The sequence below is a fragment of the Ciconia boyciana genome, chromosome 3, assembly GCF_034638445.1.
Source record: "Ciconia boyciana chromosome 3, ASM3463844v1, whole genome shotgun sequence".
NCBI classification, from domain to species: domain Eukaryota; kingdom Metazoa; phylum Chordata; class Aves; order Ciconiiformes; family Ciconiidae; genus Ciconia; species Ciconia boyciana.
The window spans coordinates 10,587,319-10,605,317 of NC_132936.1; the positions used below are offsets into that span (position 1 = coordinate 10,587,319).

At 37.4% G+C, this 17,999-nt stretch overlaps 1 long non-coding RNA gene across 3 annotated transcripts in view; it reads right to left on the bottom strand.

Moving 5' to 3' along the window:
• Positions 1-17,499, bottom strand: part of LOC140649953 (uncharacterized) — a 48,605-nt gene extending 31,106 nt beyond the window's left edge. For 2 of the 3 annotated variants that reach the window (XR_012041807.1, XR_012041805.1), the window contains exons 1-2: positions 17,429-17,499; positions 15,958-16,043 (exon numbers count right to left, since the gene is read on the bottom strand). This is a non-coding gene — a long non-coding RNA (uncharacterized lncRNA). Of the gene's footprint in view, positions 1-1,110; positions 1,177-15,957; positions 16,044-17,428 lie in introns of those variants that run through there. The other variant, XR_012041806.1, reaches the window with a different exon arrangement.
• Positions 17,500-17,999: the final 500 nt, after the last annotated feature.

Sequence of the window (17,999 nt, forward strand, 5' to 3'; positions counted from 1 at the left end):
TATTATAGGTAGGTCAATTCTGTCAAGCGTGTGTGTAGTTTCTCTAAGTTACATTAACATCAAAAGAAGAAGGAAATGGAAGGCAATGTGATGTTCAGCAACAGGTTAGTTGCTGTTTTATCTTTGCAACAGAAACATTAACTGTACAGTCTGAGACTTGGCAACAATTAATCCAGATGTAAAGAAAGAACCTTTGTCTTTGAATCTGTGTGCTGTGCTTTTGAATAAATGTGTACTAGTGAACTATTTTATATATGACTCATAGTGTTGTAATTGGTTGCATATTCTTCAGTTAATATAGATACAATTAGAACATTAAGTTTGGAGAAATGGGTAGAAGGTCAGTGTTGTAAAAAACCCTGTCCTTAAAACCAGAGGTTGCATCTCTTAAGGTTATCCCAAATAATGTCTCTTTCTGAAGCACAGAAGGTCACATTCTGTAGTCAAGTAAAATCTCAGAACGATGTGACTTGTGGCATATGTAACTATTATTCCCTGGTCCTATGCAAAAGTCTCCAAAGAATGTTTCCATTGCTAAATGAGGAACAGAAGTTTACAAAGGTAGGTTTGTCTCAGCCTTACCAGCAGATGGAGTTGGAACCAGGGTCTTGAGATGCATGATCATTAACATGAATAAGGTTCTTTTCTGGAATAGCAGCACATAGCTGGTGTACTAGTGACATCTCAATTTATCATAGAACAAGTATGCAAGATATAAGTGGAGAGAGATTTTTATTCAAATGCAAGTGAGAAAACACACTTTGAGAAGCCTGGAATCTGTGCTTAAATGTCTAACGCAATTTGAAAAAGGTAAGAGAAAGGACAAATATGGCTTTTTCCATTCACAAGCAACTGACTGGGTTATGAAAGTGATGTGTAAGGCTTTAAACTACTTCCAGAGAAAGTAAGCTATGACAAAAAAAGCACTGTGCCAAAGAATACATTGTTACAGATCCTCTTTACATGCAGTTAATTATTATAGCGAGTTTCTCTCTGACTTATCTACATTAATAAATCCAATGAAAAAGATGTTACTCAGTTTGGGACTGAAAACTTTAAGAAGTCATTTAATGAAATCAAGAAGTTAAGAAGATATGAAAAAACCCTTACATTTCCCCTTCTTCCCTCTCACTTGACAATGCTTCAGCTGTAGGTATAGATGCTTCTCACCTAAAATAATAATGGAACAAAGAGGCTAATTGCTTCCACTTTCATGAAACATATGAAACAAGACTCACGCTCTGACTATTGCATTTTGGTATGAGGACATTCCATGAGTCTTTACATTGGAAGAAGCTGTTCTGATTGCAGACCACAAACCTCTCGTTAAAATTCTTGGAGCAGAAACTGATTATCTGGCTGATACATTACAGAAGTGGACATTAAGGCAAACTTGTTATCATTATGATATCATGGCTGAGTTATCTGAAAAACAAAGTAAAGCTGTACTTTTCCTGTTGACTATTAGAGATGAAAAGGTTCCCGCAAAGAATTCTTCCACTTACTCCTCCTGCCTCCCTCCCCTTTTGAGGAAGCGGGACCATGTACCTTAGAATGAGTCACAGCAGAAATGGAAGAAGTCCCTCAGCATGATTTCCTGCTGCCCTGCAGCTTGTGTAGTCTTTAAAACCTGGGCAAAGTGGGTGAGAAGTGTTGCCATCTGGACTGGCAGTTTTTTACACTCACTCTGCACAGGTGCAAATGGTTGCAAGGTGTTGGGCAGTGAAGGAGCAAGAACATCCAGTTCAGAAAGATTCAGGAATTTGTGTACAAATCAGTCAAGCCATCCTGCTCACCAGCAGCCCCCAAATGAACTCAGTCAGAGTCACTGCAGCACTATCTCCATCCAGATGTTCTGGTAAATAGGTAGGAGCAGAGTCAGGGATAAACACCGAAGTCAGTTAATCCTCAGTGGCCCACCTGGGTACCAATTTTGATGTCAGGGTGACTGGAACTGCTGCTATGAAGGTGAGAAAGGCTTTCTTTGGAGTACTAAGAGGCTTAACCACACCTGAAAGGAAACTTGTCTGATCACCTAAACCTTTTCCTTAGTGTCCTCTTCCCAGATGCTTTACCTGACCACAGGGAATGCACCTAGGAGCATGCTGTCACTAGGCGGAACAGTAAATTCTAATTAAGTGGGACGTAACAAAATCCCACAGAAAGACAAGTCAGCTTATCATTTACGGGGAAGTTAATCAGATGTATTCAAGATTATGATGGAGTCAAGCCTTTAACAAGCCTGTGAAATAATTTGAAAACTACATGCCTCTTTGATCTCACTTCCATTCTACCTCTAATCTGATATTCCTCCTTAAAGATAAAGCCTGGAGTAAAAGGTTAGTTTGTCCTTTGTGATCAAACATCACCAATGCACATACATGCCTACAACACTTGCTCTGAACACTGGAGCCTTCTTAGCTGCTCTTTAACCCTGGCAATGCTCAGTGGTGTTCCTTTCCAGTTTGCCAAGCATCCAGCTTCTTGCCCTGAGGGGGAAGCATATACCTGACCCTCTCACATCTCTGCTGAAATGGGTTTCATAAACTAGATACCTCCCAGTCAGATTTACCTGCAGTGTTTAATCTAGGAGGAACCATGTGGCTGCATCTATACTAGTACCTTAAGCAGCACCAGCACACCGGCATACATAATGGCATTCAATAAACTACTCTGTGAATTTATTAGAGTACTCCCCAGCATACTTATAGCCCAGGCCAACTAGCACTCTGCTGAATTTCTGGGCACAGTCAGGAAGTTAGCAAAAGCCAAGAAACATTCCCAGCAGACTGTTTGCATCTGACCGTCGTGTTCAACAGGAGGACATGGCCAAACTGTGCCAGCCCCTGCACTAATGTTATGTTTACAAGCTGAGATGTAAGCTTAGAGCTCGCCTACAAGACAGGAACCCAGAATAAATGCTGAAGACCAAAACCTTTCTTGAAAGAGACAAAGAGGAAGAACTCCTTTGGTTTTACTCAATTGCTCAGTGGCACAAGCTCTTAAATCAGGGTAGGAGAAACGATCCTTGGAGGATGAGTATCCTCACTCACCCATGCACAACTGTAGGGAATCATGCTCACTCATGGTCCCTCTTAGCACAAGAAAGCGTGAGGTCCTGTATGCAAAGTGGCATAAATTCAATTGTCCCCATTGTAGAATTGCCCAGCACCTGATTTTTTTAAGTCACTTCTCAGGAAGAATGGATTTGAACCCTCATACATCTCCCACACCACAGTGTCCTGATCTGCGGCAAGAAGGTGGGCACCATACACACATCCTGCTTCAAGAGCAAAAAAACCCTTCTAACTTATCAGCAAAAAAAGACAGAGCACTATTTCAACAAAGACAACCAACTACAGATCCTGAAGGAAGGGATTTATGTTACTCATTTCAGAAACATGCATTTCAGCATTTGGCAAGCAAAGGCAGCTCTGAGTGCAGCATACAGGGTCCTCACTCCTGAGCATCTCTCCGCAGGGTGCTCAGGCACCTTCTCAAGGCTATGGAGCCCATTCAAGAGGCCAGGCTCCTTCAGGTGCATTACGGGTAGCAAGACAGTGACGTTCTTCTGTGGATCTTAGGCCAAGGCTTATCTGAGATCCAGTCTTTTCTGCAAATACTTCCTATAGGCTCACCTGGATACTTTGCAGCTCCACATATTTCCATAATGCATGCTTTAAAAAATGATGGTCCTATTTCTTTTCTCATTTATGTGCGTATAAATCCGGTGCAACTCCACTGAAACCAGTGAAGCAAAAGCGTACATAAACAATAGGGAAAATCAGGCTCTGCATTTCTTGGTTACGATTCTCATATGTAACAAATGATTCTGGGGCCCTATTTTGGAAGTATCTAACTTGAAACAGCTTTTCAAACCAGAGTACTTAATACTGTCTAAAGATCAGTCTTCTGCAGGGCACCTAAAAGTGAAGTTCCCAGTATTGCAAGTCACTCTTAAAAATCTTGGCCATTTTTTCAAAGGATGTGTCAGTGTCTCAAACAGATGCAAAAGCAATGACCACTCAAATAGTTTGGTGTTTACAGGTTCATCAATCAAAAAGAAACACTTTGATCACCTGACATGACTCAAACAACATACTTGATATCTGATACCAGACCGAGATCATACAGATCTAATAAACTTTTGGCTCCTGCAAATTTTTTTTTTAAATATAAAAAAGGATCAGTTATAGAGAAGTTGATTAATATGCACTCTGCTCAAACAGTCTTGAACATCTGTGTATTAAATTCATTTATTAAATTATACCAATCTGTATTTTAATGAGTAAAAGATACTTATTCTGCCATCCATCAAAATAAACTCAGGAAATACTTAACATTATAATCATTTTTCTTGTTTGAACATGAGTTATGAAATATGAATCCCACACTAAGAATGCTGTACTTGCCATTATGATCAAATATGTTTTTACAGGTGCACCAAATATTCTGTTTTCATTTCATTCTCAAACTGTTGAAAATATAAACCATGTTTTATATTTCTTAGGTAGGTAATATTGCCTTTTTTCCCCCACATGGCACCCATTATTAGTGAGTTATTACCATGCCTTTTTTCAAACACACACTACATATCCTAAAGTTGCTTAGTAATGAAAATACAGATTTATGTAACATCTAGTATCAAATAACATTTAGGGCACACTTTGGTATTAAAAGGTTTGGGGCACTAATAACTTTCAAGTGCATGTTAATATTGCCAGATAAGGTGTATACAATCTGTTGGGTCAAGTTCAGTCTTTTACCACTTTGCTTTTTTTTGACCAAGGAAAGTTAACTTTTAGGTACAATAGGATTTAATATATGCATGCATTGAATTTTTGTTTCTTATTGTTCTGATAACTGTGATTTTTATTTCCATTTTCTTGGTCTCCTTTTATTAAAAATAAGGAAAAAACACTGGCAGACAGACAGCAAGCCCAGCTGGGACAGCAGGTGAGCTAAACTGTAGTCTTCTTCCCAGTATCAATTTGACACCATATCAAATGCTAAGTACAGTCATTAAAGAAATTCCTTCCTTCTATTTGTACAGGGTGAATAGCTGGTTAAAGACAGAGCTTAGCACTGGAAACCATATGCTCAAAGAAAACGGTATTTGGGAGAGTGCTGTGAAGAAAAGCAAGATATGACTGCAAGGCACAGAGCTTCTCAGCTGGTATTGAATCCACATGCCTCTGGTGACTTCAGTGGAGCTACAAGTCCAATACAGAGGTTTGGCACCGGGACTGGAATAAACAGGTAAAACTCACCATATCAGTAAGCGAGACTACAATACTACTTTCAATAAAGAAGTGGGAACTTGTCCATTGATTTCAATGGGAGTAGGTTCAAACCATGAAAGAACATATCAGCAGTAGAGCCAGCACACTATAAAAAAGCAGTCACATTCTGGAAAGCAAATGTAACCACACATTAATCCGCTTTTTTGAAAAACAAATCAAGAGAGTAGGAAATAATTTGGCATTTTATTGGCAAAGGGGGAAAACCCTTCAACAAAGCCATCACTTCATACAGGTGCAACCACAGCGTAAGTTACCACCATGCCAAAATTACAGCTGAGGCAATGTCAACCCTTTTCATGGGTACATGGAAAACAGCTGATATGAAGAAAGAGGGAAACGATAGAGAAGAAAATCCGTAAACAGAAGTTCTATGGTGAGTGAAAGAGAGCACTAACTCTGTCATAGCTGATTATGTTCAAACATGGCACTAGGAATGGGAAAATTTACCACTTCTGACTTAAAGACAGTATTTAGAAAACTAATTTTCTTAAAAGAGATCTCATTATTGCCAGTACATTTATGATTTTTACTCCCTATCTAATTAGTCCATATCATACATAACATTCTAAGTAATTTCTTGTTGGAAAAAAACCCACATTTTTGTCCTGTACCAACAGTTTGTGTAGATCTAGAAAGTGAAGAAAAGCCACTGGTCTGAACTCTCAAAATAGACAGGCCGAAGGGCTTGACCAATAGCTAGTACATCATATTCTTAACTACTGTTTGCCTTGAACTTAAAATCCTTAGAAAGACATTCAGTCTTGACTGAAAGACTTACAATGATGTACAGAAGCTATCACATCCTGAGTTATTACAAATATTACTTATGGGTATTGAAGAATTATCTACCTATTTTTAAGCAGAGTTAATGTAGAATTGTATTCCAAATACTAGATTCCATTGAGAACACTTATGCACCAGTCTTCAAAGATAAGACAAAAAAAAACATCTGACAGAAGAACATAGCCACCACCTGATCTTCCAGAAGCATCTGGATATCTAGCAAGTTCCTATCTACTGCCCATCTACTTAAAAAAAGAGTAGACAAATCCCTCCAGCTGGCAGAGCCTACATCCTTTATTGACTTTTCTGTACTCTACAGAATAAAATATGGGCATATGTACATGTGCAACAAACCACAAAGAGCAGTTTATTTAACCAGAGAAGGCATTTGTCCTTGCAGTCGTGTACTTCTTGACTTTATTATTTGAAATGCACCTTTCTGAATTGCATTCTATGGATAGGTTGGAAATATTTGAAATGTCACATTTATTGTTTAGTTGGGATGATCAATACAGATTCATGATTAAATGCAAATAAATTATTCATGCAATTTTCTCTCCATTTTACCATTTCTAATCAATACATCAAAAGGAAAAACTTCAACTTGCATTGGTGGAATGATTCCTGCATCCCGTTGGTCACAACTGATTTTAGGAGGAATCCCTATCAATATAGAAATCCACCCTTGTCAGCCACAAACAGGGCTTTAACAGCCACGATTCTTATAAACTCCTTAACAATAAACATATAGAAAAAGAAAGTGCATTAAGTAGCAACCCAAAAACTGCGTATAGATTGGGCACGTATCAGAGATAATACTTAGTTCAATGTTGAACAAAGTTGTGTCAGAAATATTGAGGATGCTTTAAGTTAATTACTCAAGTCATTGAATTCTTTTGGGGAATGTCCTTCACTGCAGGTCTCTCAGTGTTCAGCTTCAGTTTTGATTATCTTTTTCAGGCCTGCAACATATAGGAAAATTTAGCAATTATTTTATGACAAAGCAGGAACCTCACACTCTTCTATAAACTTGTGAGAGTTGGAATAATTTGGCAATTTCTCCTCCTCAGTCTCCAGCCTGATTTGTAAACCAACCTGCATAAACCAACATTAACATTTCAGGCTAAACCAGTAAAAGAGTAAGTAAGTGAGCTACTCTTGGACTATTTCTTACCTGACCCAAATCTGGAAGTTAAATTCTCTGATCTTACTAAAGAGATTGCTCAACCTCTGCCATCATAAGGAAACACAAATAGAGGAAAGCTACACTTCCGACTGTGGGTGGCTATCCTGTTCATATGAAAAATTGGCAGCAAGAGTTTTCTTTCTTTTACTCAATAGGACGCCAGATGGCTGCAAAAGATTTTTCGTGGGAAGAATTTGTTAATGTAATTAATTTTTAAGACAATAAAATAAGAGAAGGAAATAGCAGTGTGTTTATCGGTGTTCCACAGAAGTAGTAACTGCAACATCTACAGGCAGAGGAATACCACCAGGGTGTAACTCCTAGTCCCAAACACTCAGACACATTACCCCCACCCAAGAATGCAACTAACAGTCTTCAGAATAAAAAATGTGGCATTCTATTTGTAAGCCTTTTTCTTTGCCCCTTATAGGCTATCATGAGTATCTGTGAGACATTCTCCATTTTGGTGTCTAGTGGTCATGAAGTAAATGTAAGTTTTGAGTAGAGAGAAAACACAAGCTAAGACTTAAGTGAACTGTCTACCACCAAACTATTACTTCTATTGGGTTTTGCATTTTTTCTATTTTTCTTCTTTTAAGATTGATGCTCCTAATTATTTCTTTGTCAAAGAGAATTTAACTTCCCTGTGCCCCAACATATACTTCACCAGATTTCCATTCTTCACATACTTGTTTTCAGCTGCCATCTGAGGCCTTTGGCAAGCAATATATTACTGAAACTTTCTAATCATTATATTAAACAATAAGTTTTTCAAGACCCTCTGAGTGCACATAATTAACACAAGGGTGTGGAAAATAAAAACCATGCTAACAGATAAAAAAGTATTATTTAACATGAAAAAAACTCTCAGAACAAATAACTCAGAGCAGAGACACTCAGTTCACATTGAAGAAGACACCTAGCAAGTAGTAATGCTGGAAAAACTTTAGTATAAGAGGCAAATGCAAATTCGATGCAAGTTTACAAAGTTATACAGCTGTAGCAGAGGCAAATATAGCTCTGAACTACATATATAGGAAAAGGAAAGCTCTTTTTCCTTTTATCTCCTGGAGTTTTCCATGGTCCTATCCACCTTGGTCCTTGGAAGTTATTGACAAATTGGAGGGAATTCACAGGAAAGTATGTAAATTGTCCAAGGTTTTATAGCAGTTGATTTAAAATGTATGTGTGAACATCAGAAGGTTAAGAGCTAAGCAAAGAGAGAACATAATAACAACATATATATATTTTAAAGTCCTAAACACTGAAGTTGTAACAGAAGTATTTAGGATGGTATTCATAGTTTAAGTGGAGGAGTAGGATGGCAGCAGAAAAGTGAGAATTCAGGCAAAATTAACTGAGAGACCTATTTAACCACAGAATAGTTTACAAAAGAAAGCAAAGGAAGCTTCAGGACTCTGAAAATTTAAATGGGGCATCCTAATCTACTCAAAGTTATTCTTCAGAGAATAATGTAATTTTTGGAAGGGAATAAACTAGATCACTGCTGTTTAACCATTCTGGCTGCGTAAGTCACATCTTCTTTCATCAACATTTGGAGACACATAAGCTTTACCATAAAAGACTTGGTTCATATGTTCAGTTTTATATGTGTATAAGTGCAGAGCTCCCAGAAAGCAGCAAAGGTACTGCACATCTGTGAATCATTTGAACTGCACATGTCTTACTTCTGCATACCTGAATCCTGGATTCATGCTGGTCTTCGAAGCAGCACACTTACTGCACGTACATTACCCACCACAAGTCCACCCAGAAGTCTCTGAGAGTTCTTAGTTGGCTGTCAAAGGTGATGTCTGAGAATGGGCTATTTCTATTATTAACAGTTGGACAGATTACTCCTGGCTGCCTTTTTCTTCCCAAGGCAACTTGGGGGTATACATGCTTGGAGGGCAACCTCACCTACTTCCTACCCACCATCCTTCTTCAAGAAAGGCCTTATCCTCCCAGCTCTAATGAGAGGAACATTGCTATTACTGCAGTAGATCAGTTGAAATATTTATTCTTGTTTATAATATCTATCAGATTTACATATATCTCTCAGAAGCCGTATCTTGTCAAATCTGTCTGCTAATGAGCCCATTGTTGTTTATTTCCTGTATGCTGTCTCTTTTATTTAGTACACCGAGAAAAGCAATTAGCAAAGAGCAGACAGAACAAAGATAATGCAACAGTAGAGAAGATAACCATAACTGATAGGTATTATTTACCAATTTACCACAAAAATCTTTTAAGTGAAATATCAACTGAAATTTTGTCTTGCAGACAGTTGAAAATAGTCCCTTAAGACAAAGGAGTAAGAGATTGTTTATAAGAGCTGGTTCTCAGCAGAGGTTTTGGGAAGGAAATATGCATTCTTCACCAGTTGCACAGTATATTGCCTTGGGCAGAGTACATTGATACTAAAACAGTTTGTCTTATTATTCATCTCTGTTCATTTCTGCAGTTGGTTTTGGTGTTGACATGAAAATAAATGAATAACAGAGTATCTAAACAAATGTTTTGTCTAATGGAGATCTTATAAATGACATGCCAGTTACATAAAATGTCAGATTCTCTTCTGTCGCTGTGTTTTGCATCAAAACAAAGTATGTGATTTAGGAGGAAAACAATTAAATACAACCAAAAGAGCATGGAAGGACTCTCCTTAAATTCCACAGAGCTTCAGAATGGATTTTTTTAAGAAGAAATAAAAGTTACTGAGAAAAAAAAAATTAACCTCAGAAGGCCCATGGGGATATTAAGAAACTTACACTACTCTGAAAAGAAAGACCTAGTGGAAGCTCCACAAAGCACTTACAGAGCGGGATGGCAAAGCAAGAAAATCCAAAAAAAGATATATAGAGTAGATGTAGATTAGATTACAATAAAGTAATCCATTAATATTTTGTACACAAGACTACAATTCCCCCAAACATACAATTATAGATACGAAACGTTTCAAAGTGACCAGCATTTCTATTACCTTTCTATCACTTACAGATTTCTTATGGTGCCAACAGAAGGAAAGAGAGACTACCACAAATAATGATTAAAAGCATCTAAGTGAGGTTTCTGCCCTGAATTCTTCAGTGGAGTCTAGAGAAGAACTTGCAGGAGCATGGATTTGCAATGCCTAGTCCTATGTATCTCTGCTCTTGCTACAGCTAGGAGAGTAAGCCCCCGTGTATTTTCATATATGGTCCTAAACATCTGGTGGAATGCTTTTAACTTCAAATATTCATTATACTTGAAGTGGAATGGTACAAATTCCTGCACTATGTCAGGAATTCATTCCCAGGTCTTCATTTCTGACTGGTCACCAGCTGCTCTTTCCCACCATTAAGTATGAATACTACCGATATTCCCAGAATCCTACTCCATCATGACAGCTCGTGGTGCAACTTAACCACTGATTAATCACTGCTTCAGAATGCATTTCTAATTCCTCCTCTCTTCCAGGGACTCGCGCTTGCCCAGACACATGACTACACTGCACACTGCCTGTCTGACAAAAAGTGTCACAAAGCCTGGTGCCTGTAGTTAGATGGCCTGAATTCCTGCTGTGAGAACATAAAGAAATTTTTTTTGTTTGACAAAACTATGACACCTACAGATCCATTTGGTTTGTGCCACTCAATGCAAAACATACATTTTATTCTGATCAGTTCCTTTCAGATTATTTAAGGGAAGGGGACAAGTAGACCACTGGACCACGTCAGGAAAACATTCTGGAACAAGTCAGAAAATGAGGTCAAGTGGCAGGATGCTGAAAATTCTTCTTGGGATGAAGCAAAGATTGTTGATCAATACTTTTGTCGCGGCATATATCCTAGATTCAAATGTGACTTGATTTCAAACATCTAGTGTCGGGGCCCTGATTGGCATCACTTGAGGCTGTCACCCTTACCTCCTGCCCATGGGCCCAGGAGCCCCAGCTCAGGCCTGTGCCTTCAGTTCCTCCATGAGCTGTGTCATAGGTGTACCTGTCTCCACATCTGACCATGGATCCTGTTGATTCAGACTCAGACCTATGGACCCAGTTCCTGATTTAATCTTGGACCAGCCTGGGGATCACTGGACTGTGTCTGATCCTAGTTACCATTACCAAACCTGATCCTGACCCTGACTCATGCTCCTGGCTTCACCCTGGCCTGCCCTGTCACCATTGACTTGCATGATGATCTGGACTCTTGGCTGATGCCACCTGCCATCCCTAGACCTGCCTTGCTCCCTTGCTTGGAGGCAGTGGGACGGGGCTGGCAAGGTCCCTGCCCTGCTGGCCATGGATCCCAGCTACCCAGTCCTTAGGGAGCAGTTGACCCTCACTTGCATCCTGATACCTGGCCTTGGAAGAGTGATCCAGTCTTCCCAGCATAAATGCCTAAGTTCCACTCGGTTCAGGCTCCACTCAAGATGTTAAAAGCAATGCACTCTTTGCACAATTGGTCATTACTAGCTGTATTGTTCTCCCCTGTGCTCTACACCCTGCTTGCCATACACAGAATTGCCTTCTGTATAGAAAATTTACCCCCATATTAAACTTGAGGGGGCTTGATGCCTCACCTTCTGTGTTTCAAGAGAACTCTCCTCAAGCAGATTGTTCAAAATTTTCCATGCCTACCTTGGAGCTGAGTCAATGTACAAGCAGGAATGCAAAAGTCACAAGATGAGAAGGGCAGAGGAGGGCATGACCAGCAATCCCCTTGGAAGGGGCACGTGGGGTCCCAGACCCAATTCCCCAGAACAAGCATTGCATTAGGCCACCTCTAGATATAAGAAGTGGAAGTGTTCCAGAGATCAGACATCATCTATGTTCCCTGTTCCACTCATATTCTAATAGCTAGAAGAAGATGAAGGTTGCTGTTGCCTTTTTTCTTTCTTTTCCAAGACATTTGCATTCATAACCACACAGCCAACCAGTTTCAAATGTCTTCAACCTCAAGCAGAGGTGAGTTCCCTAAGCAGTACAATATTATGAAGGAGACGCCCCAGTGACTTGAGTAGAGTTTGAGTACCTCTGTTCTATGAAGGATTAACATGCTTATTTTAAGACAGATGCTATTTAGACACTGCAGAGATTAATTTATAATTAATTTATAGGTAAGATGTTAATTTAATAAGCTGAACAACTGGAGAAAAATGAGTGCAGGAAATGTATTACACATTCTAAGTAACACTTTTTTAGCTCTAAACTGTATTTGCATTCAAAGATACGTGACAAAAATTGTATCACACAAATATAAGGTAGAACCCCTCCACACACTTGTACAGCCATCTAAAACTAACTGCTTCTCAAAGAAAAAAGAATCTTGAATTAAGAAGGGTATGAATTATAAACTAATGCATTCCCAGTTGTTTTAAAATTTTGTCAAATAAAAGAAGAAATATACCAAAGTAAGATGTGAGTAAATTGCTGGCAGTTATACCTACCAGTGAGTTAAAACAAAGCAAAACAAAATTTGAAAAGCTGAATTTTAAAAAGCTGAGCCACTCAATAATAATTCCACCTATGCATTTTTTAGAAACATGGTGATTTTATTCTTAAGTAATTTTAAGAAGATTCATTTATTCTAGAATCATATTAACCAGAGGGCTTTAACGACATTTTTACTGAACAGCTGCAAAAGAATACATAATACCAAATAACTATGCTGTATATACCAATAACTAGACCTTAGAATAACTCTGGGATTTTGTGTCTACTGGAAAAAAAATCATGGTTTTATACATCTTACTATGTAAGAATGTATATTTGAAGTGATTTAAGTAGTTTAAATTTCTAATGTTCAATTGTGAGGCTTCCCTTTGATTGAACTATTTATGGGATCATTGATAGCCTCATAAATTCTAAGCACATTAAAACCCTGCTCACAAACGGAATAAAAATCTGGATGGAATATTTTTATATTTTAATATAAAAATTGTTACTTAGAATTATATAGAATCAGAATAAATACACAATGAAGCCCTACTGTTTTAAGTAATTTGATTTACTAAGAGATCTGATATAAACTAAAAAAACCCCCCATATCTTTATTTTACTTCATATTGCTTTTATTTAACTTTAAACTCCGCTTTGAATTCATAGAGTTCCAAATTTCTTAAGTTGCAAAGCAAGTAAAAATTCAATAAATTAATAAGAAACATGTTATGGATAATTGCCTAATTAAAATTCCTGAAGCAGTATGGGTGTTTTGTACTGCACTTACCCTAATATTCATCTATTGCATGTGTTCATTAATCTTCTTTTATTTAATTCTGTAGTTTCTCTCTTTTTGTGGGTTATATATTATTAAAATAATATTGCTAGTGCTCATTTACATAAACAGAATATACTGTATTCCCATGATTTGTGCATTTTTCTTCCCTAGCTTGATAAGGTTATTAAAATTATAGGCCAGAACATGGCATGATGATTGGCAAAGAGTGTTTTCTGAAAGACTGTGTGCTGGTTAGAACTGAAATTACCATTTGTTTCAAAATGTTCCAGGGAACGATTGCCCACTGAGATAATGTAAGTTAAGTAAAAAACTTCAAACAGAGTTTAACGACGAAGTTGTATCATGTGTATTGAAGGGAAATTTGATGTATTTAATACAGTGCCCTGTGTTGCAGAGTGCAATACTCATCTCTTTAAACAGCTTTTTCTTCCTATTTTTCTAACAGTACCATAAAAAATCATTGTTACAATTCATCATTCCAAACAGTCAAGGCTAGCATTTTATAGAAGCACAAGTAATTATAAGGAAAGGATATGTTATAGAAATAATAAAACCCCAGTATAAAGGTCAAGCTATGTGAAGTAAAAAGCTTTTATTAAAGAACCTCTAGTTCTGACCTAGAGACCCTCAAAATCATTATGATCATCCCTACCTCTGTTAAAATTAAATGGTTAGGTCAAGAAACATATTTTAATAACTTCAGCATAACTTTTACTTAGAATGCACTCTTGAAAGATCAAATCATAGCAATATCATGGGGATATGTGTACAGAATATGAGTATTTATGAATAGCAACTGCACCCAGTCTATCTCTTACTTTATTTTACTCTTCCTTGTGCTTCTGGTTCTTTACTTTTAAGAACAATTTGGGGCAATATTTAGTTTAGTCTTAGTCTAAAACTTATTGAAACAAATTCACTCTGGATTAACCTCTTTATATACTGTTGCTAGAGCAGCTAGAAGTTCCAACTTTGTCAAACTGAATATTATAAAATCTTGTAAAAACCACAATAACTGTACCAAAGAGTACCTGTCTTAGACAGAAGGTGGTAAGTTAATAAGCCGAAAAGGCAGAAAATATAAAATAACAGTGAGAGAATTATGGACAGCAATTGCTCAGTGACCATTCATAACTGACCTGCAAAACAGCGTCTGACCAAAAAAAAAAGGGATACAAATGTGTATTTGAAGAGAACACAAATGAACACAGTTCTCTGACTACAAAGGACAACTCATTGACAGCTCACTGTAATATATTCTACATGATTTTACTGCCTTCCAATGTCACCTCTTGTGCAAAGTATTTTCAGATTTTTTTCTTAGCTATTATTTTAGCTTCACTTGTTTCACAGTAAAAGGCAAGGGAAAAATATTTGCAATAAAAGCTATAAAATCTAAGACACTTGTAACAGGAAAGTGTCATTCAAACATGATGGAAGATGCTGAACCATATGGAAGCACATGGATAAGTGAACAACTGTGAACTTGTAGTCACTTTTTTGCTAAGCTCCTGGAAAAGCAATATTGTTTAGGAAGTCAGCTGGACATCAATGAAACACATGCTGATCTGTAATGGATGTGGAAAACTCTAAGGCTGGGATTTTTTGAACATTGCCTAAAAGGTTCAACAGCTGATGAAATCAATGAGACACATCTCATTTTCAGAAGTGGATTTGAAAACCATTACTTTAAGTGCACTTTTCAACTGGAAATATGAAGCATTTATATGACAGAGAATGAAAGTCTTCCCATGTTCTCCTACAGACCTCCCAGGCACCGATGAGAACATCCTTCCGTATTCTCCCCTTCTCTGCATCCACTTCATTCTTCTTCTCCATTCATAGACACTCTTTTTGAGCATAACCTCCACGTTTTTTCTGTTTTCCCCATTTTTATCTCTATTGCTTATTGTATTCATTAACAGGTGAGCATATGTTTTTATTGAATATGCATGTATAAAAAATAACATTAAAAAACATTTTAAAGTCATATGCAAAAGTGAGAGTGTGCTAGAAATAAGCTTGCCCACGCAACCTCCACTGATTTATCTTGGGCATATGCATTTTGATACAAGCTTTAATTACATGATCACAAACTTTTTTGCCATAGCATCCTAGCCATTTCAGTGCTCAGACTGGATGGTGCTTACTTAATGAACAGCTGTTCAATATTTAGTTCATTGTTCAATACATGGTCCCATTGTTCAATGGATGGCCTCATGCCATCTTTGTTGCACTCTATTCAAACCCTTCTCTAAAGACATTTATTAACATCCCCATGAGTTTTCTTTTATGATGTTCATCAGTATAGTTTTTAAAGCTTTACAAATATTAATTATATCCACAATATCCATGTGAGATATGAGCCCAGCACCTGAGGATGCACATCCTACAAATGTGAAACTGAAGCAGGGAGATTACAGTTAATAATATCCATGAATTTTGAGTATCCAGTTTGAAATACCTTGGGTTTGATTTACAGCTCCCATTGACATAAGTTGCAGCTGTGAGTCTTCAGCACTTCTTCAAATTTGTTTCCACAATCTGAGGCTGGGTACCAAGAAAATGAAGCACATTCTGTTAGTAGCAATCTATGCAAAGTTTGTTTTAAGTTACTTTCCCAGTATCACATATCTAGACCTGAGATGGGAAGAGAATTCAATTGTCTAGACTAGCATCCACATCTTCATTATGAGGCTCTCCCTTTCTCTTACTGAAATCTCACTTCAGCTTTACATTCCTTCCCACTTCTGCAACAAATAGGTGATGAAGACAACCTTGAAGACAAACTCCAGAGAGATAATCTCCATCCTCTCATCGGGACAAAGATCCTAGAAATAAAAACATACGGATCTCTAACTAAAAGTTGTGCCATGATACATAGGCGAACCTTTAAAGTAGAATTTCCTACTCTTTGATGCCCTGAATTTTCAATCCTAATAATGTCTCACTTCCCACTTCCAGTTTTCCCTATTATTGACTCTTTGCCCAGCTAATCTCAATTTCCTCTCTCTAGTTTCCTCTTTGTTTTCCTTTAGCTCTCCTCTACATCCCTGAGTCCTTGTTTCTCTAGATATAGTGTTTCAGTCTAGCCCTTTTCTTTCTCAAATTCAGCTTTTGTTTCTATTGCATCTGAACACATGGTTCCTTCTTTATCTTTTCATGATAGAAGGGTTATAGCTGAAAACAGATAATTGCCATAAAGACCATAATGCAAGACCAGTTCCCCGCTCTCATTTTAGTGTCCGTATAAGCCAGAAAGTCTGTCTTTGTCTCTATCACTGTGAGCTAGCGCACGCTCAGTTTCTTGGTGAGGGATAGTGACTACTGAGTAGAGAAAGATCTAGGGACATCGAGACACCTGAGCATGCTTTGGAGTTTTTAATCCATAAAACTTAAGGGTTTTTATCTGCTTCTTCACTGAAGTAGCAAAAAAAACCACCAAAGGCATACCTTTTCTTGCCAAACCAACCCCCTGAAAATTTTCATTTTTCTTTCCCTAGGTTTAGGAGCACTGTCACATTTCAAAGCAAGGATTTCAAGAACTTCAGTGACATGGGCAAACACACTTATTTTTTCCTTGCATCATTCCTAGAAATGGCAGAACTATTTTGGCTGGAGCTTTCCAGAAAAGTACAGCCTGGGACAGCTACTTGGCTTGGAAAACTTCAGTCAAAACAGTTACAGTTTGGCACTATTATAAGTAGACGAAATCAAGGTTTCATAATAGGAAGCATTAGGTAATTTTAATAATAGGCAGTTCTATCACCTATAAAACCTTTAAACATAACAAAATATTATGTGTGCAAACAAATATCAAGAAAAGTCCTATTAAAAAGCATCTTAGTGAAATGAAAAGGAGAAAAAACAAACATGCAAAAATATGAAATATCACATCCTGACCCTGAAAAATAAAGACACATATACTTCTCCACCTTAACACAGCAAGTGTCTTGATCTTTCTTCACCTCAGTCCAAAAACAGAAGAACACAAAACATAACTTTAATCTGCCAGGAAAAAAAGAAAAGTAAATATTAAGTTAAAGTCCTTGAGCTTCCTTGCTTCCCTGTATTAAAGCATGGCTAGTCTAGGGCCTAACCTCTGACATTCTTCTGGATGCTTTAATGTAGCATAATGAATCTCCAGATAATGTATTTTCATTTTCTCTGTGTATTACAATCTGATGAAGCCTTTTTTTGATCTCTCTATCTCATTTTTCCATTCTGTCAATACTCAAAATATTGAAGAACATCTGACTGCCCTGGATTCCAGTCTTACTTCAAAACTTTAAAATGTCTTTTACTGACTTTTTAACAATTTTATTACAAAACACTGTCCTGGAATGAAATACAGTAGTGATATTCAAGGAATATCAGTTTGGAGTGCTTAAGATAGATAGTTAAAACCCACATTTATTCAATAGTTCCTACTTTTTAAAGACAAAGAGGGTTTTATGACTGCCTAATCTGTCTTGCATAACATACTATAAATCTCCCACAATAATT